Source organism: Ambystoma mexicanum, chromosome 4q, assembly GCF_040938575.1.
Source record: "Ambystoma mexicanum isolate Mex_15411 chromosome 4q, UKY_AmexF1_1, whole genome shotgun sequence".
NCBI classification, from domain to species: Eukaryota; Metazoa; Chordata; class Amphibia; order Caudata; family Ambystomatidae; genus Ambystoma; species Ambystoma mexicanum.
Window position 1 is genome coordinate 900,128,651 of NC_090928.1, and position 26,016 is coordinate 900,154,666.

The following is a 26,016-nucleotide window of genomic DNA, read 5'->3' on the forward strand; positions in this document are numbered from 1 at the left end:
GGGCTCCCCTGAAAGCTCCCCTGAAAGCATTAGAACACCAAGTTCTGGGAGTATTATGGTCAATATGGAAAAAAGGAAACCCGAGCATGTGTGGAATCACAACCTGGCCGTCACCCCTCAGTTGTATCTTGCCCACCCACCCCCCAATTAGAGACCTCCTTATAGACCCAATTCACTTTCAGCCACTTATCCAGAGAGGAACTGGAGGAGGCACGGCAGGGCCTCAAAATCCGACCTCTCCCCTATTTTCAACTGAAGGGGCTCCTCACAGACCCACGATGGAGAGCACAGCTGCAATGCCCCCTCACACCCTTTGAAAATATACTAAACACACATCCAGGAACTAAAGGACTGATCGCGAGAATGTACTGAGCCCTTTTAGAAGAAGGTCACCTGCCTACACCATCGTACCCAAGTATAATGGGAAAAGACACTGGGATGGGAAATAAATCAGGAAGGGTGGGATGCAATATACCGAGCAGTCTGGAGATCGTCAATAGCGATCCAATATGAAATGCACAATTGTAGTATACTCGCACAATGGCACCTCACTCCCCATCGCCTAGTGCAAATGTATTCAGGAATCAGCCCATATTGCTGGAGGGAGTGCACACAGGTTAGCACATACTGGCATCAGTGGTGGGACCGCCCCAACACACAGACCTACTTGAAAGAGATCCTAGGCTGGATCCACGAAATAGAAGGTATCAATAGAGAACTTACCCCACTCCTGGTTGTATTTGTTGTGGAGATGATCGAAGAGCAATACTTGGTTCTTCCCCATATGCCCAGAAACCTGCTCTTGGCAGCACAGGTCTGTGTGACCATAAAATGGAAAGTAACCACCCTGCCCACTAAAAGAGACTGGCTATGCAAAGGAAAATTAAATTTACGAGATGGAGAGCCTCACTGCAGCACTTGTGGAAACCCACACATACATCGACACGCAGTGGCTCCCCTTCCTGGAATACTAGGAATCAAACAACACAGTAGCATGAATCCCTCACCAAATAGACCATCACAAAGCAAAGAATACACGCGCCCCACCACAATAGAGCAGCCTGTTAGGCAGAAACCTGTGCAGTTCCCTCTGGGACCACTGCAAAAGATTTAAGACTACAGGTGTTTGGCAGTAAACCCACTTGGTAGCAGTCTGTACCACACAGATTCACTTGGTAGCTGTGGCTGAGCAGTCAGACTTCTCTCAAGAAGAGTTAGGCAGTGTACAGAGTATTCACAATAGGTCAAAAGAACACAGTAGAACAAGCAAACACTAACCAGAGCTTGGTGTAAAAGAGATATAATTATTTATTTAAAACCACATCTAGTAAAACACACAGGCACTAATTTTAAGCAGTTCAAAAATACGGTCACTAAAAGATATACACTCCCTTAAAAGAATATTAGACAAGTCTTAAGTAAAGCACCACTTATTTTCAGACAGCGGTGAGTGCTTACCGCAGATGGCACTCCAATAATTTCTTTTAAAAGGGAGAGAAAAGCAGAGTATAAATCGAAAAAAGATCCCAACACTTTCACAAGAACACAGCAAGAGAGGAAGGCAGAGTCAAACCGTGAAGTTAGAGTTCAGAAAGCCGGATCCACTTTAAGAGGATCAGAACGAAATGTGTCCAAGGTCACACGGTTGAAAAGTGCAAAAAAAGTCTCAAAGGTTTCAGAAAGAGTTGGACCAAAAGAAAGGGACCAGTTAGATGGTCAAGTCGGCCAGCCCAGTCCAGAAGGTTAAGGGATTATTATTACCTTGTAGCAATCTTTAGAAAGGGAGGCCTGGCGGAAACGGTACCTTAAAGTGGTGACAATACTCCAGGGGGGGGCAGTTGTTCCTGGCAGCGGATGCAAGTCGGTGCTTCGTCTGGGGGAAGAGAGGTTCTCGTCGGGGAGGAAGACAGGAGTCCGTTGCACTGCCAGGGAAGAAACCAGCCACGGAGTTCTCAGTTAAATGGAGCGGTCCTTTTGTTCGCGGTCCAGTGGTAAGTGGCTATCCGGTTGCCGGGGTGCTTGGCACGGGCAATTCGACCACAAGACGTCCTGGGATGCGAGAAAAAGAAGGTAAACTGGTTGTGCCCACCAGTCAGGGGACGAAGACTCTCCAGCAGGGAGATCTTCTCTGTCGTCGAGAAGTGGTGAGTCGGTTCCGCAGGGCTCCACCGGTGGTGTCATCGTAGCAGGTCGGCGCAGCTTCTCCCTCGTCGGATTCTCAGGTCCTGTGGCGACTTCTGAAGTTCCAGTCCCCAAAGCCCTGCTTTTATGCAGCACACCCCCATTCACTCAGCCTAGCTGTCACTCAAACATGCTAAGTGGTGAGCCGGCCAGCTCACCACTTGGGCCAATCACACAAGAGTGCGACTTGAGTTACCAAAGTAACTCAGTCCAGGGTGCCTAAACCTCCTCCCACACCCCCTGTGGTACCCAGACAGAGTGGCACCACTTTTGGAGGCTTCTGTGGAGAAGCCCGCCAAAAGTGGAACAAAGGGCTCGACTTGGGTTGGAGTCACCCAAGAGAACACAAATGCCATTTTAGAATCGAGTCCTGGCAAAAAATACCAACCGGCGAATTAATATTAAATAAATAAACCGGCGGTATGTTCGAGGTTATGAGAATTAAATAATTAAAGTTGGTAGCCTCGAACAATGGGAAAATCCCATAGGGATATACTCGCGGTCGAATATAAAAAGTAGTATCCACTGCCAGCAGCCAAAACTCGATCAGGGGGGACGGAGACTTGCCCCCTCGACTAACAGACCCCGGGGCAATCGAATTGCCCCGACCAGTACGTCCACAATATGATGGTTTGTACTGGTTTCTGTTCATAATTTGGGACTAGTAAAGCCAATGGTGACTTTACATGCCCTGGGAGACAGTAGTCAGTCCCAGGGTATGGAGTCTATGGTGGGGTGTCACTATGACACCCCTGTGTCACTGCACGGATGGTGCTGTGTAACACACATAGTAAAAAAAACACATGAGACCCTATGGAGTAAAGGACCCCATAGCCCATAAAACACATTAACAGTCAAAGGAACACCATGAATCATGTCCAAGAGTGGGAAAAAGAGTCTCACTCTTGGCAGGAGAGAAAAAAACAAACTCCAAAATCCAGCAAAGGTGCTGGGGGACTCACTAGGTTAGGAAATTCAGCCTTAACAGAGAATTCTCCCTAAAACAGCCCCACACCTTAAACCACAAGGCCCCCGCAAATGCTCTGATACACTGAGCCAGCCACGAAACCAAAGAGCATGCGATTTAGACATACGCCCGCGACCACATGCTACTCCATTGTTAAGAGAACAGTAGCCTCTGACAGAACCTCATCAGTCAATAGAAGTCTCGAGTTGGGAAGGGGGGAGGTTAGTGAGAGCAGGGGGTGTTAGGCAGAAATCTGTGCAGTTCCCTTAGGGACCACTGCAAAAAGTTTAAGGCTACAGGAGTAAGCAGTAAACCCAATTGGTAGCAGTCTGCACCACCCAGTTTTACCTGGTAGCTGTGGCTGAGCAGTCAGACTTCTCTCAAGAAGAGTTAGGCAGTATATAGAGTATACACAATAGGGCTAAAAATACAGTAGCACAAGCAAACACTGACCAGAGCTTTGGTATAAAAGTATATAATTATTTATTTTAAAACACAGTTGTAAAAATACACTGGCACTAATATGTCAAGCAAGTTCAAACACAGTCACTATAAGTATATACACCTCCCTAGTTAATTATTTGACAAGTCTAGGTTAAGACACCACTTATTTAGCAAAACAGAGGTGAGCGCGTAACTGTAGATGGCAATCCAATAATTTGTTTAAAAAGGGAGAGAAAAAGCAGAATAGGAAAAGCACACAGTACCAACACTTTTAAGAAACCACAGCAAGTCAAGAAAGGCAGGGTCTACTGTAGAGCAAAAATTTCATAGGCCAGGCCCACTCTTGGAGAGAGCAAGGCGGAATGTGCCCAAGATCACACAGTGGAAATGCACTCAAAGTCTTTGCAGAAAAGTCAAAAGAGGTTGGATCAAGTCAGAAAGGTAATGTTAGTAGGTCCGAGGTCACCCTAGGATAGAGAGTCAAGGATTTACGGGACACCTTGGACAGTCTGTTGCAAGAGAGACCAGGCGGGACACAGTACCTGAAATGGTGAGAAAGCTCCAGCGGGGGCAGTTGTTCCTGTCAGCGGGTGCAAGTCGGAGCTTCGTCCAGGGGAAGAGATGATCTCGACATGGAGGAAAGCTGGAGGTTGTTGCACTGCCAGGGAAGAATCCAGCCGCGGAGTTTCCCGGTTAAAAGGTACGACCCTTTTATTTGCGGTAGTGGTGAAGCGTGGCTATCCGGCTGCCGGGGTGCTTGGCACAGGCGATTCGACCATGACACGATCCAGGAAGGCGAAAAAAGGTGAACTGGTTGGTCCCACCAGCTCAAGGGGAAGAAGACTCTCCTGGAAGAAGATCTCCTCTGTCGTCAGGGAAGTGGTGAGTTCGTACAGCAGGGCTCCACCGGTGGTGTCTTCATTGTAGATGGCTCAGCTTCTCCCCTCTTCGGATTCTTTAGGTCCTGTGGTGACTTCTGAAGTTCCAGTCCCCAAAGCCCTGCTTTTATGCAGCAAAACCCCCATTCATCAGCCTAGCTGTCACTCAAACATGCTAAGTGGTGAGCCAGGCAGCTCACCACTGGGCCAATCACACCAGAGTGCGACTTGAGTTGCCAAGGCAACTTAGTCCAGGGTGCCTAATCCCCCTTCCACACATCCTGTAGACCCAGACAGAGTGGCACCATTTGGAGGGCTTCTGTGGAGAAGCCTGCCAAAAAGTGGAACAAGGGGATCGACTTGGGTTAGAGTTTCAGAGGCGAACACAAACGCAATTTTAAAACAGAGTCCTGGCAAAAAGACCCAACCGGGGAATAAATATTAAATAAATAACCCGGCGGTATCTTTAACATTGCACCAAAAAGTGGTGCGTTTAAAATGAATGGGAAAATCCCATAGGAAATATTCCGGTGGAATATTTTGCGTGGTATCCACTGCCACCAGCCAGAAACTCGACAAGGGGGGACTGGACAGTGCCCCCTTGGAAAACAGACCCAGGGGCAATCGAATTACCCCTACCAGTACTTCAACAACATGATGGTTTGTGCTGGTTCTGTTCACAATTTGAGACTAGTAAAGCCAATGGTGACTTTACATGCCCTGGGAGACAGTAGTCAGTCCCAGGGTATGGAGTCTGTTTGGAGGTCACTATGACACCCCTGTGTTACTGCACTGAGGGTGCTGTGTAACACACATACCAAAAACACATGAAGCCCTATGGAGTAAAAGACCCCATAGCCCATAAAACACATTACATAGTCAAAGGACATTCTCAAATCATGCCTAAGAGTGGGAGAAAAAGAGTCTCACTCTTAGCAGGAGAAAAAATTAAACCCCAAAAATCCAGCAAAGCTGCTGGGGGACTCACTAGGTTTGGGAAATTAGCCTTAACAGAGAATTCTCCCTAACATGGGATTAGGGGGATTTTAATTTTTGAAGCAAAGAAAAATGTAAACCTTTCTTGATCTTGTGTTCGCCTCACCCAGTGAGAGAGAAATATCATGTACTAACTGTTTAACCATTGATCTTAATAAAAATATATTTTAAAAAAATGTATACTTTTGAGAGTTACAGCAAGCATTATTGGATACCGAATTAACTGAAAGATATGATGAGCATATTTGAATACAGCACAAGATAAAAACAAGTGATGAGCACTTATAAATAAAGTGAAAGCAAGGTGGTGGAAAAGGGTGAGCACCACAGAGTGAGTTGTGTGAGATACAAGTTGTGGTAAAGCCAAAGGTCTGCCAAGGAGAATCCGAAATAAGTGTTGGACAAAGACACAAGTTCAGAGAGAAAACCTGTGTTGGCGAAAACCTGAAGAATACAGACGTATAACAAAGGGTCTAGGGCTGTTGGTTACGTGACCTGTGATGGGTGGACCGTGTGGTCCGACAACTGCGCCTAGACCGAGTGAGCCTACTTGGAAAGAGCCAAGGAAAGCAAATGTAAAGAAGCTTACATTTTGCAACAGTTGCTGAAGTGAGTGATACATGCAGAAAGAGAACAACCTATGTGAACTATTGAAAGGCCTGGTTGATTAAGGATTTGAAGTGGAACTGTTTTGAAAGCCAGGAGATTTTTACTGATAGTGGTTTTTGAAGCTGGAAGAGCTGATCTCTTGTGGAAGGGAACCCTGAGTGCTTTTGGAACTGTTACGAACTTGCGGAAGGGGTAGCTGAGTATAAGACAAAATCTGGAAGAAGCTTAGAACTTTATTTTTAACACTATTTCATTTGCTGCTGACATCCCTACACATTGTATATAGTTAGTTGTGAGGGCAGGTAAAGGTTTTGGACACAAACGGATTTCTGAGTTGAATTTACTGACTCAGACTATCCTTAGTTTTCTTTAGGTAGGGAAATCCCACCTTAGCATAGGGCAAGTTGGGCCTTGTTCCATCCTGTCATTTAAGTAAAATAAAGCATTTACTTAGGAAGTTGAATCTGTTGTCGGTCTTTCTTCATGATGCCTTCACATAAAGAAGCTCACTAAAAGTAGCAACCCTGCAGATATCCAGCAGGTGAACACCAGAGAGGAACGCTTTCGTAGATGCGATAGCTCTGGTGGAATGGGCACTCAGTCTGTCTGGCAATCCATGATGCAGCCGAAGAGCAATCAGGAGATGGACGCTTTAGATAGGGCCTTCCCATGACCCACAGGACCAAAGTTCAAAAACAGTTGAGAAGTCTTATGAAAGTCCTTCGTGCGTGCAACATAGAATTTCATGGCAGGCGCCACGTCCAGTGAATGCAAAGACCCTTTCAGCAGATGAAGAGTTTGCAAAGAAAAATGGCAGCACCAAAGACTTGTTTAAATGAAAGCCTGACGGGACCTTGGGAATAAAAGAAGCATGAGCCCTTAGAACCACTTTTGCTGGGTGGAATGACAAATACAGAGACTTGCAAGAGTGCATGTATCTCACCAACCCTCCTGACCGAGGTGATAGCCACAAGGAAATCGGTTTTCCAAGAAAGGAGGTTCAAGGGGTCCTCATGCATAGGCTCAAACGGCGGCCCTAGGAGTTTGGAGAGTGTCACATTAAGCTCACATGCAGGATCATGAGCCTGCACTGATGGAAAAGTCCTAAAGAGGCCCTTGAGGAACTCTGACAAGTATAATCGACCACAGGGAGAGCTTGCCCGGTGTTTAGGTGTACCTGGATGTACCTGGAGATGGCGGCCAGGTGTACCTTGATCAATGCATGTGCAAGGCCAGCCTTGGCAAGCGAGAGTAAGTAAGGAAGCAGCTGTGGAGCCGTAACGTGCCATGTAGAGATCTTCTTTGACCGGCCCCATACTGTAAAACGTGTCTACTTGTGCTTGTAATAGGCAAGTGTAGATGGAGCCCTGCCCTTAGCCAGAATGTTCTTGCATTCCAAGGGCAACGAGTAGTGTCCAAACTCTAGGGATGCAGGAACCAGGCCACCATGCTCCGAATCGCTGGGTCATGGTGCAGGATGGATCCTCCTTCTCTGGAGAGCAGATCTGAGAGAGGAGGCAGTTTGAATGCTGGAGCTACTGAGAGGTGCAGGAGATATGGGTAACAGATCTGCCTGGGCCACGCCGGTGCCATGAGAATCATCTTACAAGGGGACTGAGTGTGTTGATTATACGTTGCAGCAATGGTATTGCTGGGAATGTGTGCAGGAACCGGCCTTCCCAGGGGATTGAGAAGGCGTCCCTGTGACTCCTTGCCTGAGGGAACCTGCTGGCAAACGTCTGCCACTTGATGTTGGTCACTGTAGCGAACAGGTCAATCTGACGCTTGCCCCATTTGCTGAAGATCCGATAGGCTTGCGCTTGCTGGAGCTCCCACGCATGTCTGGACCGCAGCTCCCCGTTAAGAAAGTCTGCAATGGTGTTTTGAATGCCTGCCAAGTGGAACAGGACCAGGAACATCCGGTGAGCAATGGGACAGCGCCACAGGTTCTGTGCTTCCAGAGGGGACGGGCGACCTCATCCCGTCCCCTCTCATTCTTGGTGGAATACATGGAAGTTGGTGTCCAGTTAAAGTATCGACTGTAAAAGGATCGAATGCAAAAGGATTGACGTAATAGGACCGAAAACAAAAGGATCACATTTTTTTAAAATTATATATTTTTTGGGGGTTTCGTATAGGCAAAAAAAGTGTTTTTTTACCACAAAAACGGGGGTTGTAAAAAAAAATGTAAAATAAAAAAAAACATTTTTTTCGGTCCTTTTGAATCGATCATTTGACCATTCAATCCTTTTGAATCGATCCTTTGACCTATAACCATGGAGGTTGTGTTGTCCTTGAAGACCCTGACCACCTTTCCCAAGAGCTGAGGCTTGGGAACCCAGAAAACTGCCTGCAGTTCCAGGACATTGATATGCAATGCCTTTTCCTTCGGGAGCTATAGGCCTCTGGCATATAGGTTCCCGCATGTGGGAACCCCACCTTCCAGTGAGGTGTCAGTCGTGACGGTCTCCTGATGCGCAGGGGTCCTGAATGGAGCGCCCTGCGAGATCCGAGGGGGCGAATGGACCACCAGTGCAGGGCTTGTCGGAACACTTGATTGACGACTATCCTGTTGTTCCATGAGGCTCAGATCTGCTTCCACCTGGCATCCAGGAACTCCTGAAGCTGCCTCATTTGCAGCATGCAATGAGGGACCACATGGATGCATAAGGACATCATCCCCAACAGAGACTTGATGGACCGGACAGTAGCAACTCTGGTCGACGACAGCCGTTGGACCTTCCCTAGGATGGTCTTTATCCTTTCCCCCGAAGGCGACGCTAGGTACGATGCTGTGTTGAGTTGGGCCCCAAGGAACAGGGTGTCATGGGACGGCAATAGCAGGATTTGAGATAGTTTATGGAGAACCCCAGAGAGGTTAGAGTCTGGACTGTCTCCTCTGTATGTTGCTCTAGCTGGGTGTGACAACGAGACCGGACCAGCCAATCGTCCAGGTAGGTGTAGACATACACACCCTTCCGACGAGGGAAAGCCACCACTGGGGCTAGGCCTTTGGTGAACACCTTTGGGGCTGATTTGAGGCCGAAGGGTAATGCCTTGAATTGGTACTGTCTTCCTTGGACAACAAACCTTAGAAACATCTAATGTTTTGGGTGAATGGGAACGTGGAAATACGCATCCTCCAGGTCTAACGTCGCTAGGAAATCTCCCTCCTCCAGTTGGCCTGGCATGTACTGCAGCATGACCATCCTGAATGTCTGGGACCTCAGGAATGTGTTGAGCCGATGCAGTTCCAGGATGGGCCTGACTTATTGCAACCAGAAAGTATCTGGAGTATACTCCAGAGCTCTGGGGTCGCAGAGGCACAGGTGCTATTGCCCCTTTGAGCAGCATGGCCTGAACCTCTTTGACGAGCGGGGCTCCATGCTGTTCTTGCCTTGGCATGGGAGGAATGCAGGGGCACTTGTATTGAAACCCTACAGTCTCCCTGCTCGTTGACGCCGGGCACCCATTTGTCCATGGAGATGTTGCGTCAGATGTTGACAGACAGCTGGGCTGACACTGTGATGTTTAAGCGGGCGCTCAGGGGATGGGCCTGGTCAGGCTTCTTTTGGCGTCTGCGTCCTGTTGGTTTGCAGACAGCGATTCTGGGTATCTCCCCTATAGGCTTGGGTGGAGCGGGGTGGCTGATGGTCATAAGGGCTGAGCACCTTAGAAGTTCATGAGACCTTCCCTTTCTGGGAGTGAAAGTTCTGCTACCTGTGTTGCATTGTGCCCAGAGAGCATGCTGTCTCGTGTCAGTCTTGATAGCAAGAAGAGACTCGTCCACTGCCTTGCCGAAAAGGTTATCCTAGTTGAAAGGAATGTCTACCCCCTTGGCTTGGACGTCCTGCCTGAAATTTGTGATCCTCAGCCAACCTTGACGTCGTAGGGTGACCCTGTTGCCCATCTGCCAGAAACCAGAGTCCGTGATATTCAGGGTGACTGTAATTGCATGGTCGGAAGCCACTTCTCCCCCCTGAAAGATCGCCATGGCCTCTGCTTTCTTATCCTCTTGCAGCTAATCGAGGATTGGCCCCAACTTGTACCATCGTTCTCTGTCGTATTGTGCAAGGATGGCTAGGGCGTTGGCGCCCTTAACTGTAGACGCTGCAGCGGTGGTGTTGCCCTTGCCAGCTGCATCCAGCTTCCCTCCCTCCAGATCAGGATGGACTGAGGAAGAGAACGAAGAATTAGACAACCTCTTCCTTGCAGCAGCCGAGATTACTGGGTCTGTTGTTGGATGCCCTCTGAGACATTTAGGAGCCGTATCCAGCACCCTATATTTTTTTTTTCCAGCCTCTCTTTTTTTATAGGCGCGGGAAAAGGCTTCTGCATCACCAGCAGCCTGTCCTCCCAGAAGTCATCAAGAAGCGGCACTGAAACCACAGTCTTCCTGGAGGATTCACTGCACTGGAAAAGTAATCCCTCTTTCTCCTTTTCCTCATGGACCATGTTGAAGAGCTTGGCCACTCTGGAGATTGTCGCCTGGTAAGATCCCACGTCAACCAGGGTGGCAGGAGGAGTCTCTAGAGATGGCAGGTCTATATCTGGCGGCTCACCGTCTGCAGGGACCTAGTCCTCAAACTCATCTGTATCCTTGTTAGTGTCCATACCGGTGTCTGTTCCTGTGAGGACCAACTCCGCCAAAATAGGGGGGGTGTGACAAGGAGGTGGCTGCGGGGTCACAGGTACCGGAGTGTGTGGCGCCATGTGGGGCTGAGTTGGTCTTGGTGGACTGGCCACAGAAGCCGGGCCTGAAACGTCTGGAGTACCAGGAGCCACAGGGGATAGCCGCTCCTGAATCTGAGACCAGAGGGTGGAAAGTTGACAAAATGTCCAAAGAAACATCTCTTGGCAATGGATCTCTCAGAGCCGGAGGCGTCAAAATTCGTGCATGAGGCCAGGGGCTCGTAGGGCAAGCAGGCTGAAGCGGTTGTGCAGGCCGTGGATCGGCTGTGGATGCAGGCCAACCCCACCCTCCGTAGGGTCTGAGCCGACGTCTTCAAAGACCTCTTCCTTCTCTGACAGTATGGCAAGAGCAGAGACAGGAGCTGGAGACACGACCCTGGGAGGCCCCACAGGAGTGGCAGGCAGTTAAGCGGCCCTTGTGGGCTTTGGTAGTGCCTTCCTCTCTCTTCTGGAACCTCTTGGAAAGGTGCCTATCACAGGTGCACCTGGAGAAGGCAGTGCGGGAGGACAAGTCCTTGCCGGGACTGACATAGGCCTTGGAGGCAATGCTACCCTGGAGATAGCCGTTGTGACCGTTGAGATGGTGCCTGCAGTCGTCAACAAACCTGTCGAAGTGACAAAAACTAGTACCGCCTGTTAGGAAAGATTTCTTAATTGTGGGTAATTTTCCTTCCATGTGGATACCCCTAAACTTTTTGCTGTTTTCACCAGGATCTAGACTTTGCCAGAGAAGTGCAGCCTTCTGCCGCACTCCTCTGGGCTTTCGCTCCATTCTTACGGGGAAACTGACATGCCCTTAAAACAGTCAGTACCGGGAAACGTTGTTTTCCGTAGTTCTTTTATCATGTTGCAGCTTTCGCGCAACGTGACACAAGAGGGCACTGTAAGCTAAGTTACTGCTCTCTTGGGTCTCTAGTTTTCTACAGGCCCTAGATACTCTCTTGGGATTGTTAACGAACGGTGCAAGTGAATCACGGACGGGACTGGTGGCAGCAATCGTTTCCTTGTGTTTTTGAGCTCCGTGTGGCGTTTAAGTGTGTTTCTTGCGCTTAGCCCAAAATGGTGGCCTGGCTCCCAAAATGGCCAGACCACGAGGCTGTTTGTCCTGTCCGCTGACCGTCTTGCCCCCTTCACCTCCCCCAGGTCGAGCCGACCCGGGGCCTTCCTTATTTGGGCATGTACTTTCCCGCGAAACACAGATGCGTTCGCGGGCTTCTACAGGCCTTGTGTGCGCCTCCAGGATGTGGGCTGGGATGTCTGGTCCCAATACACGTCCTGGGTGCCAGAGAGTCTAGTGTGTCGTGAATGCCTGGGATCTCCGTGGTCCGTGATAGGGCCACGTATTGTGTGAGTGTTTTGTGAGCAGATCTCCTATTGGGGCCCCTCCGTTTTGGCGCGAAGGGAGCCGTGAATAAGAGGGGGCTGGAACCACCACTACCATGTCGATCTCCTGAGTTCTCACGAACAAAGGAATACAGGAGCCAAGTATCCTGCAACCACGAGGCTGAACCGAGGAATCGCTGGTGACTCGCTGAAGGACTGCTCCTCTGCACTGCTGTCGCTTGGTGAAACCCTTTCTACCTCTGATCGAACGAGAAGGCCTGTACTGGTACTTCGACCCTTGGAATAGTGGGAACAACTATTCTCGGCATCTTCACCATCTCCTGCACGTAAGCCTTCGGAAGTGTCTGGGCCATCCAGCAGACTGACCAGCCTACCCAGGAGTCTTGCTCTGTAACCGCCGTCAGGTTGTGTTGTATTACGAGTCCTTGTCACTCTCACACGATTCGTACACTTGGCATTCCCAGGTCTGAAGTGAGTAGTGTACATTTGGCTGAAATACACACAGCCGCTCCGTTGCCCTGCTGTGGTAACAAACTGTGCGGGTTAACTGCGTTTGGGACGTCCTCAACTCAACTTCTGCTGCTGCGGAATCTACACGACCCCGAGACGTCCCCTGCTCGTATCTGAACCTGCCAGCACTGAAACTGACGCGGAGAAGCCTGGGTCTGCTTGCATCGGGGACCGGTGAGTAGCATCGCTAGGAACTGGTCGCCCTCCTGCAGGAGCCCATAGCCTTTCCCTGCTGTGTCTAACAGCACGCCTTTCCGTACTCGCGGTCTGCTTCTGCCCACAGTAGAGGCTGCTCTTGAGTCGCAGAGCTCTGTTCATCTTCATTTGTTCACCGAACTAAACTGCCTGATTCCCTCGAAGAGACTCCCCTTTTTGCCTGTTGGCACCAGCGTGTGCAGGTACTTTTGAGCACAAGGCTCCACTCTTCGTAGGGCTTGGACTTCCTTTTAGTTAGGTGCCTCTGAAGGCGGACTGGGTCTTATTATTATTCACACTGCCTGTTTTCCTCCCCATCTAGGTGGTCTACACATTTCGTGCGTCTAACTCGTTAGACTCGTATATATATTGTATTGGTTTGGTATGTGTTGGTTTACTTGAGTTTTATTGTGATTTCTCGCTACGGTCAATGTTACAAAGGCCTTGTAATAAATGTGTATATATTTTTAATATAACACCTGCTTGGAGTAATTTGTAAGTGTCCTTGCTTTGTGTGCTCATTGCGGTCTTTCAGTCACCCTCACCCCTCTTGAGACCTAGTCTTGACCGCCGCGATTGCTACCCTGATTGTTCTGGCTTGTCCAGAGGTTACCCTGTTCCAAGAAACTAGGCTGGCCTTCTGAACCTCTGCCCCTCCAGGACAGAGTTCAGAAATCTGTCTTAACACCGCCAACCTGGCAGACGGTTTTGTCGACGATGTCGATGGATTCTATGATGATGATGGCGATTTCGACAACAGTCTTGTTGCGTTGATGAGGAAGTCTTCGGGGTTGTCGATGAATGACGCTGGTTCATTGGCAGGGCTGACAGCGACTGAGTGGAAGATCTCTGGCCCTCGGAAGACTGGGTTCCCTTCATGCCCATGACCGATCCCCACGACTGAGACATTGTGGCTGCGGTGCTCATCGACGAGGAAGTTGGAGAGTGTGATGTCTTTGCCTTTTTTGGTACCTTCCCCTTGGAAGCATCCTGAAAGGATCTCAACCTCTTGCCAGAGAGAGTACGTCTTTGGGCCTGCTACCTCTAGCACAGGCATGACTGCGTACAGATGCCGAGTCAGAGACCTTATCTTCCTCTAGCCAGGAGACAATTTTCCGATCCTTCCTTGTCTTAGTGGAGAAGACTGGCAGATGAGGCATCCCTCCACATCGTGGTCCGGGTGCAGGTAGTAAATGCACTTTTGGTGGCGATCCTCGATGAAGACGTTCTTCTGACTTCATCTGGAACAGGCCTTGAAAAGGCTCTTCTCAGCCGCCAACATGGTGCGTGTACTTGGCCCAATCCCGATCTGCGGCATCACACGACGTAAAGATCTGTGGGATCGAGACCGGCAACGCATCCCTGTTGTCAACAAGTCACAAAAGTGACAGATTTGAAGATATTTGGAAGAAAAACTATCAAAAATAGGCAAAATAGTCCAGAAACTCAAAGAGCAAAACTCGAGGACTCGCAACACGAAAACTTGCAGCAAAAATCAGAAGATGAAGATGGCCACCAGTGGTATAGCTAAGTAGGATGAGTGTCATTGGTTGGGGCATTAAACTGCTTTATTTTACTGAGGGTTCCCAGCCTGACGACAGGGAATATTCATAGCATGTGAATCCATACAAGACCCATAATGGAGAATAATGGATTTCGTATATAGTGCTACACACCATAGGCCTCAGAGCGCTGAAATAACAGAATACATTTCGAGGGGATTGCGTCCTCTGACGTATTCCATATCTATGACAGTAATCACCACAGCTGTGCTGCTTCGGAAAATCTTTTCTGCGTCCTGCGTCGATGACGTCGATACGCTGTCTTCGAAGGCCTCCGTTGAGCCGACGTCACCGGATGTCATAAGTAGGACGCACGACGCCCATAGCCTCAGTTCCGTTTTTTCCACAAACGTGTTTGGTTCGGAGGTCTCGGCGCGCCTCGGTTTTTCTGGTTTCTGTTCTTTCGATTCCTCGAACCTGCTCGTTTGTGAAGATCCATGATGTCTTCATCTTCTTCTGCCCCGCAGCCGGCTGTTAAGAAGTGTCGGGACTGCGGGTCCAACATTTCGTTGATGGACTCGCACGACGCCTGCCTCTTGTGCCTCGGTGAGGACCACGACACGGATGATTGTGTTGACTGCCAGTCGCTTACGTCGAAGGCCTTGCGGTCGCTTAAGAAGTTTTCTGTTGGTAAGGTGGCCAAGCCTAGGAAGTAGAGATCCATCAGGCTTTCAACTGACGATTCGAGGGACGACTCTCCGCATCGTCTTCGTCAGTCCGGGAGGTCTCGGTCCCGGAGTAGGTCCCACCATTCCTCTGACTCTTTGAGGCACTCACGGAAGCGCCGGCACCGGTCGCTTTCCCCGTCCTCATCCGAGGACTCCGCCCGTCGGCGGGTTGCTTGTCCCAACAAGCATTCCACTCCTGCCGAATGGGATTCATTTTGGCAGAAGATGATGGCGATTTTTCAGTCGCAGGGCTCCGGTCTGTCCGCACCGTCAAAAGACGCCGGCCGTGACCGTGCTAGAGACACCACTCGCACGCCATCAGGCTCGAGCGGTCGTCGCGTTCACCGGGCGCCTTCGAGGTCCCGGTCGGACAAGGATGGTCGCTCTAGACATGCCCGTTCCAGGTCCCGGTCCTCGACGCCCTTGAGACCGTCGGAGCCTGTGAAGTCTTCAAAGAAGATGACGTCGACGCCTTTGGCGCCGAGGTCGTCGAGGGACTTTCTCGAGGCTCCGCCTCCGAGGAAGTCGTCGATGCTATCGGCGCCCAGGCTGTCGAAGGAAACGCTCGGGGCTCCGCTCTCGAGGACTGTGTCGAAGCTGTCTGCGCCACGCTCGACGTCGACGCCGATTCCATTGATGCCCTCGACGCCTTTCGAGGCTGTTTTGTCAGAGGTACCCTGTGGCACGGTGGAACCCCCTAGAAAGGCTCTAGCCAAGGCTAAAAATGTCTTTGTCCCTTATTCTGTGCCCTCATTCCAGCCTATGGATGATATTTCTGAGGTGGATGAAGGATCTGAGGAAGGGTTGGTTCCTGAACCGGTCCCAGACGAAATTCTGTCTGGTCATAGCCAGATTGATGACCTGCGTCAGTCGTTGCATGACGCCAGTGGTCTGGACACCTCTCCGGAGGTGGAGTTCTGTAGGCCTGAGCCTGGCACCCATGCCGAGTCCTAGTACTGGCGCCTACTTGGGGTGGTCTGCGCCACCAGTGGATTTTCTGCAGGATTACCTGACAGATATCCTCGACCAAGGTCCACCAACTGACCCGGTATTGCCATTCCATATGGCATTGCAAAGAAGGGTGGCAGCGGCTTGGACTGCCCCGGAGAGTCTCCCGGCAGTGAGCAAGTCTTTGCTGCGAAAATACTGGCCAGCCAGTAGCGACCCCTTACTACTTGACAACACACCCCACTCCAGAGAGTTTGGTGGTGCAGGCGGCTACGCCCCCAGCAAAGCAGGCGTCGTACCCTACCATCCCTCCTGATAGGGACGACAAGCGTTTTGATGGAAAGTGTTTTCTTCAGGGGGTATGGCTTTACAGGCAGCCAACTCCGTGTGTGCCTTGTCACGTTTCACGCACACTCTGTGGAACTGTATTTCGTTAGCGGCTGATGATATTCGCGAAGGGGAGGAACGGGATGGTTTTCTTGCTATGGTGCAGGATGGCAAGGATGCCATGTGTGAGTCCGTTCAGTCGAGTCTGGACATGGCAGATTGTGTCAGCTGGTCCATGGCGGCGAGCACCGTTATACGCAGGTTTGCGTGGTTGCGGAAGTCAGGGTTTGCTCCTGATGTGCAAGCCCGGCTCCTCAACATGCCCTTTGATGGTGAACATCTTTTTGGCAGCAAGGCTGACGAGAGCCTTGATAGGTTGCAGACCTCCAAAGCTGCAGCAAAGTCGTTGAGCGCTGCAGTTCGCCAACCTCCTTCTTTTCGTCCTAGGGGACAGCAATGGAGGGGAGGTTCCTTTCGATATTACTCAGCCTTTAGTAGATCGAGAGGAGCTGCAAGTCAAAGGGGCCACCGTAGGAGTGCCAGAGGTGGAAAACAAGGTACTTGAGGTGCCAAGGCTGCTCGGGCAGTTGCCTCTTTACCCTCAGGCAATGCCGCAGCCGCTTCAGCTCAGTCATGAGGTCATGTCCCATGGTTCGCCGGTTGTGGGAAGGCTGGCGCAGCATCTTGTAGAATGGCGTGCCATTACTTCAGATGTGTGGCTTCTGGAGATCATAGCCCACGGCTACTGTCTTCCTAACCGGCAGAAGCCTCACGACAATCCACCAGGGAATCTCTCTTTAATGACTCCAGATCCGCTCCTTGCGCAGGAAATACAAGCCCTGCTGGAGAAAGGCGCCATAGAACTGGTGCTTGTAGTGGAGAGGAACAAGGGATGGTATTCCCCTTATTTTTTGATTTCGAAGAAAGACGGGGGATTGAGACCCATCATGGACTTGCGCAGTTTGAACAAGCTCCTCAGGAAGGACAAGTTCAAGATGGTTACTCTTTCTCAAGTCCTCCAGGCCCTTCAACTTCAGGACTGGTTGATGCCTCTCGACCTCAAGGACGCTTACTTTCATGTGCCGATCCATCCCAAGCACAAGAAGTACCTGAGGTTTGCGGTTGGCGACTCGCACTTTCAGTTTCGGGTCCTGCCGTTCGGATTGACCTCTGCCCTGAGGGTTTTCACCAAGCTCATGGTGGTGGTGGCAGCGTATCTCAGGAAAGGGGGGGATTCACGTCTACCCCTACCTGGACGATTGGTTGATCAGGGCGCGCTCTCCTGAGCAAGTCCTGGATCATCTGTCCGTCACCTGCCACTCCCTCCACAAGCTGGGCTTCTCCCTCAACTTAAAGAAGTCCCACTTGACGCCAACTCAGCGGCTCCAGTGCTCGACACATCCCTGGGGCAGTGTTTTCCTTCCCAGGTGAGGGCTCATCACATTCAGCAGATGGTACACAGATTTCAACATGCCCAGAGTCTCCCGGCGTTCAAGTTCTTGAGGTTGCTCGGCCTCATGGCATCCTGCATTCTTCTGGTGTCAGAGGCCAGGTTGCAGATGAGATCTCTGCAATGGGCTCTCAAGAAGCAGTGGTCACAGTCCTCCGGCAGGATGTCGGACCCCGTTCAGGTGCCGCCCTCGGTCGCTCAGGACTTGCTTTGGTGGGCCGACGAAGGCACTCTGATGAGGGGGACTCCATTTTGGCTACCATGGCCGGAGGTGGCGATCATGACGGACGCATCCCTCACGGTATGGGGAGCTCATGCCAACGAGTTGACAGCGGTCGTTGGTCTCCGTCGGAGTCCAGACTCCATATCAATCTGTTGGAGCTGAGGGCCGTCAGGCTTGCCCTGAAGGCTTTTCTGCCGACTGTTCGAGGAAAGAATGTCCTGATTCTGACAGACAACACAGTGGCCATGCTCTACCTAAACAAAAAGGGGGGGCAAGGTCACTTCCTCTGTGCAGGGAGGCGATGCAGCTCTGGTTCTGGGCCATCCAGCAAAACATTTCGATCTCTGCAGTTCATCTGGCCGGAGACAAAAACGAGACGGCAGACGCTCTGAGCAGGCAGAGCGCGATCTCTCACGAGTGGGAGTTGGCTCAGGAGATTCTCCTGGAGATCTTCGACCTTTGGGGGACCCCTCAAGTGGATCTCTTCGCCTCCAGTGTCAACCGGAAGTGCGAAAAAGGTTCTGCTTGCAGGAATTTCCTCCAAGAGGATCCTTGGGAGACGCGTTCGTGGTGGAGTGGTCCTTCCCACTGCTGTATGCATTTCTTCCAGTCCCCGTCTTCCTGCAAGTGCTGCGGAGGTTACGGAGGTTTGGTTCCTGGATGATCCTCATTGCTCCGGCATGGGTCCGGGGCACGTGGTACCCAGACCTTCTCGACTTGTCCATCTGCCCTCCACGTCGTCTTTCCTACCGAGAAGATCTGCTCTCACGGGATGGTTCTCCATCCAGAGGTCAGTTCCCTCTACCTTCACGCTTGGCTTCTGAAAGGTTGAGGTATAAGGATTGGGACCTCCCTGAAGACGTGATGGAGGTGTTGCTTTCTGCCAGATGGCTGGCAACAAAGTCCCTGTACCGTTGCCGTTGGAGAAAGTTCTGCGACTGGTGCAGGGTTAAGAATGTGGATCCCTTTTCATGTGACATTCCTGTGGTTTTGACTTTTTTGCTTTCTTTAGCCCACAAGGGCCTGCAAGTGGGTACCTTTAAAGTTTACCTGGCAGGCGCTGTCCATATTTAAGCGCTCGTCTGAGGAGTGTTCTTATTTTAAAATCCCTTTAATTTCTCAGTTTCTGAAAGGGCTCACTAATGTGTTCCCTCTGTCACCTTTACATGTGCCTGGTTGGGATTTCAACCTTGTTCTCAAGTTTCTAATGGGTGCTCCATTTGAGCCTTTACATTCTTGTTCTTTGAGACTGTTAACCCTTAAAACTGTAATTTTGGTTGCAGTTCTTCCGCTCGCAGAGTGAGTGAGTTACAGGCACTTTCAGTTAAGCCACCCTTCACTGTGTTTCATAAGGACAGGGTTGTCCTTAAAGTTCGTCCTTCCTTTCTTCCGAAAGTGGTGTTGGAATTTCATTTAAGCCAGAAGGTCATTCTTCCGGCATTTTATCCTCCTCCGCATCCTGATAAGGACGAGGAGAGGCTCCGTAGGTTAGATCCTAGGAGAGCTTTAAGTTTCTACATTTCACGCATGTCCCTGGTCAGAGTGGATGATCAGCTGTTTATAGGTTACGCTGGAAGGCGCTTGGGACATGCTGTTACTAAGCGGACATTGTCTAGATGGATTATCTTGGCAATTTCTGAATGTTACCGCTTGGCGGGTAAGGACCCTCCTGTAGGCTTACGGGCCCATTCGACTAGGGGTATGACTGCCTCTACTGCCCTGCAGAGGGGTGTTCCTATTCGTAACATCTGTGAAGCAGCCACTTGGGCTTCGGTCCATACTTTTTACAACACTACTCCCTAGATTCTATCCGTGGGCAGGATCTGGCCTTTGGCTCTGCAATTTGATTGGGCATTCTAAATTTCTATATTCTAAATTCTTTTCCCTCCTCCATACGTTGGTACTGCTTTGGGAGTCTGTCATAGATATGGAATATGTCGGAGGACCCAATCCCCTCGAAGAACAAGTTACTCTCTTACCTGGTAACGTTCTTTCGATGGGATGGTCCAATGACGTATTCCATATCGCTCCTTCCTTGCCCATTCCGCTACAGAATTTCTTATGCGATTGCAGCTTACGTTTCCGCAAGACTTTCTGTGGTCATACTGGCAGAAGATTGGTGCCACACGTTTTGGGAAAAAAACTACAACTGAGGCTATGGGCGTTGTGCGTCCTACTTATAACATCCGGTGACGTCGGCTCAATGGAGGCAGTCGAGGACAGCGTATCAACGTCATCGACGCAGGACGCAGACGCTGAAAAGATTTTCCGAAGCAGCACAGCTGTGGTGATTACTGTCATAGATATGGAATACGTCGTCGGACCATCCCATCGAAACGTTACTAGGTAAGAGAGTAACTTGTTCTACTATCCCACAGAGTGGTACTCAATTGAGTTGACCCTACCGAGATTCGAACGTGCTACAGCAGGCTGTGCACAGATATCAGGAGCGAGTGCTTAGCTCACTGTGCTATCTGACTGGCACTCTTCATTGTACAAGGGTTGTCCAACGGTCCAGTCTCAGGAACTGTCACACCAGAGCGCAGAACCACTGACTACCCAGGTCTAAATCCTGATGCCCAAAGTAATCTCTGCACTTGAGCCCCCTGGACCTCCTTTACTGGAACCAAGACATAGAGCATATGGGGTCACAGATTTCAGGAGCTGCCAAAGTGGTTCCTGAATGATTGAGTAGGGGGTGAGTAAACATGCCTGTTTCTGTCCCCCCCTATGTGTTTAGGAGTTAAGGGGCATACACTCCTTTCTGTTAAGAAAGGGAAAAAGGCAATGAATATGGCAAGGGAAATGTGCACGGAATCGCACAGTGAACAACTTTTAATCTAACAACGTGCATACAATACCCAAGACTCGGGTATACTAAAACCCAGGAGTGCAAATAGAGTGAAACAATAATACCAATATATGAAAAGGGATGTGGGGTAAGCACTTAGAACCTCCTTATGACTGAAAGGAAAGTTGGCAAACTCCTTACCCACTATGCTATTACAGATACTGACAGCGCTAAGCCCACGTAGAGGGCAAGCAAGGACAGGATCTGTGAGCTGACACTCTGGATGATACTGAATAAGGAACTTAGAAACAGTACTCACGAGGACCGGAAAGACCACTTGAATGTCAGTAAACCCACGAACCCAGTTGATCAAACAGGGACCCAGAAGGCTATAACAGCAATGGGTGGAGGATAACTAAATACATAAGACCCAAGTCAAAGGGCAAGTAGGAATTGTGATTATAGAATAGTGAGGAAAACCAAAGGCATTCACACAGGGACTAGTTACAACAGCACCCCACACCTAATAATCAATGGGAAATAAATGCAGAAGTGCAATGGAAAACATGGAATGGATCCCAATAGAAAGTAAGGATCAGGAGCAGGGGAAATGATATCACAAAAGGAAACCTTTCCCACCAAGCATCAAAGAAACAGAGAACACAAGCAAATTGGGCAGCATCACAGGGTAAAGCACAGAGAAAGGCTGCCTGCAGACAGAGGAAGACAGAAAGGGAAATCCAGAAAGCAGAAATCAATTAAGCACATAAATCCGAAATCCAGGGCAGAGAAACAAGAAACAGGAACTTGGAACTAGGCACAAAAGCTAGGAACAAGAAACAAGGGACCAGTCACAACAGGAACACTGCAACAATGACCAGCGCTGGACTGAAGCAAACTGAGGCTTTTAAAGCTGCTTAACGAGCACACCCCTCAGGTGTGCCGCCTGCTGCACCTGCAGCCACAGGTGTTGCCTATCCTCCACCCAACATTGTCCTGCAAGGGAGGAGGTGAAGCAGTGAGCCAGGCATTCTGGGAAGCATAGTCATTAGATTAAAGTAGCATGCTGGCTGCCAAAAACCTGGAATGGATCCGGAAGGGAAATAACTTGGAAAATAAGGTTTTAGCGCTCCCAATTCATCACAGCACTGTAGTATAAGGTTCGGAGGAAATGTCCAGTACGGAATAAACCCCAAAACATGCCCCCAAGTGACGGGAACGGGAGTGAAGAGAGCGAGCCGTGGCACTTTCCCTACCTCACCCTTGTCTGGCCGTGATCTGTGGAGTTCTGGTCAAGGGATTCCTTAAGTTGGTTTGATTGGTAGAGGGTCTCCCAAACACATTCCTATAAGTATTCTGCAACTTTGAAAAACTTACCAATTGTGTGTTGCCAAAGATTCCCCCCGCCCCTAGTGCCAAGGCCTTTTTTGATGATTTCGGTATGTCGCCATTCAATCCCTTGTAACTTTTTTGCAAAACAGAGGGGGGTCTGGAAAACTCTCTACCAGCACAAACACAGCCCTTTGACTTGTTCTTGGGCGGATGGCCCCTGGGAGAGTCTCAGCCAAGTCTTTAGCTCACTATTCTTTGCACAGAGAAGACATTTCCCTGCATATCCGTCTGTGTCCTGCCTAGGGGCAATTCTCCTCAGAACAAGAGTACCACAGCAACACCATACACGTGTTTCAGCCTAGTTGGGCATCATCAGTGAGGTGACAACTTTTATGTTACATGAGATATCTCGGCCAAAATTGCCCCTTTTTTTCCCACATGTAGGCGGTAGTAACGCCAGCAAGGAATCGTAGTTTGCTGTAAGGGGGTGAGAGAAAATATTCATAAAGGGCGAACATTTGGGGTTTTTTCAGAACATGCCAATAAAATGATGTACAAAGAAGCCTGTGGTTTTTTCCTTGCAAGAGCTAGGAACAAATGGTTTGCTGTGCTGAATTCACCATTTTCCAGGCTTTCAAGAACAGGTAGAGTGGAAACCAAAAAATGCGTGGGGGACGGTCAAACCACATGGGAGACAGCCGCCTAAGGGGGCTTCATGTGTTACAGCTTTTCCCCACCATACCTCCACCGAAGGGAGAAGCTGTGAAGCAGAGCAGCCAGAACTCTAGGACGGTTGGAGGTGATGTCCCTGCCCTTGGGCATCAGTTTCCCATGTGGGTGTACCGTCCACAAGCACAACATCAGCTCCAGGGAGCCCCGGCAGGGTCCCCCTTCACTCCCCCGAGGAAAATTCTGTAACGCAGCCCAGCCAGTGCAACAGGATGGTTGTGGATGATGTCCCTGGCCTTGGGCGGCTGTCTCCCATGTGGTTTGACCATCCTTAAGCCCAGCAGCAGTTACAGGGAGCCCGGCAGGGTCCCCAAACCTTTCCCCGAGGGTAATTCTGTAATGATGCCTAGCCAGAGCTCCAGGATGGTCGGGGGTGATGTCCATGGCCTTGGTTGGTTGTCCCTCATGTGGGTTGACCGGCCACAAGTCCAGCGGTGGTTTCAGGAAGCCTCAGCAGGCTCCCTGTCCTTTCCCAGAGGAAGAAGGTGTAATGCAACCCAGCCATCTCTGGCTGGGCTGCGTTACAACTTCTTCCTCTGGGAAAGGTGGGGACCCTGCCAGAACTGCCACTGGACTTGGGGACGGCCGACCAACTTGGAAGAAAGCCACCCAAGGCCAGGGACATGACCCGTAACAAATCCTGGAGCTCTGGCTCGGCTGCGTTACAGAATTTCCCTCGGGGAAGCAATGGGGACTCTGCCGGGGCTCTCTGGGACAGCTGCTATACTTGGAAATGGTCGCCCCATATGGGAGACAGCCCGCCAAGGCCAAGGACATCCCCCCTGCCCATCCTGGAGCACTGGCTGGGCTTTTCCACCTGGGGAGGGAGGGTGACCATGCAGGGACTCCCCATGTCCAGCGGCAGTTCCGGGGAGCCCCGGCAGGATTCCCATTCCTCCCCAGAGGTGAGATCTGTTACGCAGCACAGCTTGCGGACGGTCAGCCCACATGGGAGACAGCCGCTCCCATGGAAACTACAATGTTATGCTGGCATGGGGGGCAATTCGTGGCCTGACCCTGCAGTTGTGTCCCAGCCCACCAAAATATCGCCCCAGATGGCCCACTCCTGCCGACACCACCAACAATCCAGCCCCAGTCCCACCCACCCCCCTGACAATGGGCCTTAACCGGCGTAGAATAAAAAACAATACTCGCATAACGTTGCAGCTGCTTGTGTAGAAACAGCTGTAAATGAAACAAAAAACATTTGTTAACTATGGTCACCCCAGCAAAAACAAATCATAACTACTACTCTCTGATCACGGTCCCCCCTTTCAAGCCATCCCTGGTGGTCTACTGACCCTCACCCCCAGTAAACACATTTGCCCCTTCCTAGGGGCAGATTGCAAGACTTCACTAGCAATCTGCCCCCAGGGAGGGCTACATGAGAGCGCCCCCATCCATTTGGGGTGGGGTGGAGCGGACCACTCCCCTTTTCATTATTTAAGTCGCTGGAGGTTTAGAGTGCCCCCCAACCCCCACCCAAATCAAAATGTATTATCATTATTTTATTTGTATGATTATTTCTTTTTGCCCCAATAATGGTGCCCCAATATGTGCAGCCTCATGCTTGAAGGGGCCTGCACCAAGATTTCTGGTGGCCCTTTCCCCCACCCCAAATGGATGGGGGGGGCATTTCAAGTAGCCCTCCCTGGGGGTAAATGGGGGGAACGGGCCGCCCCTTTCATCAATAAAAAAGCCTGGTGGTCCACCCCCCCACCCCACACCTGTATTTCTTTATTCCCCCCACCCCTCCCTAGGGGCAGATGGGCGCCCATCTGCCCCCAAGGGACCCAATACCTGCTGCCCCATACTTTGGGGGCTGGGAGGAGGAGAGGGCCGTTTACATTGTAAGCAGCCCCCTCTCCCTCCAACTTTACAAACAGATCCCTGGTGGTCTAGTGGCATTGCAGGGCGCGGATTGAGCGCTCTGCGCCCGATCCACGCCCAGCAATGCTTCAAAAAAGGTGTTGTTGGAAAGGGGAGCGTTTCCCCTTTCCAACGATACCTCCCTCTATCTGAACGGCGTAATATGGCTGCCGGGGGTGAAAATTACTTTCAGTTTCATGTTGGCGTGCATTACGTATGCCAATGTGAAACTTAAAGAAATCCAACCCCCGGGCTGTGAGGAACTTCCTCCTCACATAGCCTGCGGGTTGGATTTCAGTGTTGTGCCAAAAAAAGGACGAGCTATCTCGTCCTTGGCAACACAAATGTAATGTCAAGGAAGAGATAGCTCGTCCTTGGCACTTAAGAGGTCAAAGACTCGTAACCTTCTGAAAAGAACTGCATTGGGACCCTTGACTCCAAGGGCACTCAGACCCTTCTTTGCTAGGTAGGGAAGGACTTCTTAAGGTGTATTGCATTATTGCATAAAGCTGTGCGTAATTTTATGATTTTTCTTTCATACATATTGCACAACTGTAATTTGGTTCTTACTTGCCTTTTTCTTTATTCACTTGCTTTGCCGCACCACAGTTGCTAATAATGTTTTAACTGTAACTGTTTTCTCAAGTAAAGGGTTGCTCTGTAGCCAGAGCACCCCAAAATGTAATGTGTATATAATAGTAGTGTATGTTCATAATACTTGTCTGTGGTTTTTAATTGCTTAGAATTTGTATAAGGCCTAAATAAATAATTCAATTGGTATGTATTCTGTCTAACTTGTGTTATTAACAGTGCACTGTGTGTGATAACTGTGCACTGTGTGTGACAACTGAACTCTTCACCACTCCCACACTCTCCTAAGTCTAAGCCTTACTGATCAGTCACACTGCCCAGATAGTTTGGGTAATGTGACGAATTGGGGGAATTTGTTCCTTCTCCCCAAAGGGGATTCCGCCCCTGAAAGGCTAAGGAGGTGAGCTCGCTCTGCAACACCCTCCCTAGGGGTCTAGGCAAGAGGGAACTCACCGGTAGAGAATTCCCCTTTGGGGACAAGGACTCCCGTTCCCGTGAGGAGCTGTCTGATGGCATCCATGTGATGGCTTAAATGGACTTTTACAATATACCAAACTGTTATCAAACTCATTAAGAAAATGTGAAGTTATATTATGAACAACAAGAAATGTAAGATATCCCTTTAAATTCAAGTCTCCAATGGACTGCGATGAGGAGGCTAAAAAGGCATGCGATACTATAAGGAAGGCATGGTATCAACAGTGAGACAG

General features: G+C 50.1%; 1 protein-coding gene across 4 annotated transcripts in view; it reads left to right on the forward strand.

The window, feature by feature from the left end:
* The window catches only part of THADA (THADA armadillo repeat containing), a 2,999,906-nt gene that overhangs the window by 701,293 nt on the left and 2,272,597 nt on the right, over window positions 1-26,016 (forward strand). The gene's annotated exons all lie outside the window — the stretch shown is intronic.